Source organism: Alligator sinensis, unplaced genomic scaffold (assembly GCF_000455745.1).
Source record: "Alligator sinensis unplaced genomic scaffold, ASM45574v1 scaffold835_1, whole genome shotgun sequence".
NCBI lineage: Eukaryota > Metazoa > Chordata > Crocodylia > Alligatoridae > Alligator > Alligator sinensis.
In genome coordinates, this window is record NW_005843311.1 from 174,356 (window position 1) to 174,627 (window position 272).

Sequence of the window (272 nt, forward strand, 5' to 3'; positions counted from 1 at the left end):
TCTAGATGAATTTTATGTGGAGACTTATGATACTTCTCCTTAGTGTGTGCTAGCTAATTTTCTGTTTCCAGAGCTTACACTAACTAAGACTACTCCATGCTATGCAGTTCTACTGTAGGCTTTTTTAGTATATTCTGCATTAGATGAAAACTAGCCATACCAAGTTAATATTAAACTTCTAATAACAAAAGTATCTTTGTCAACATTTTTTTTAGCATAGGCTCTTTTTAGATGTTTTATAAGACTCAGACTTCAGCTAGTTTCCATTCCTG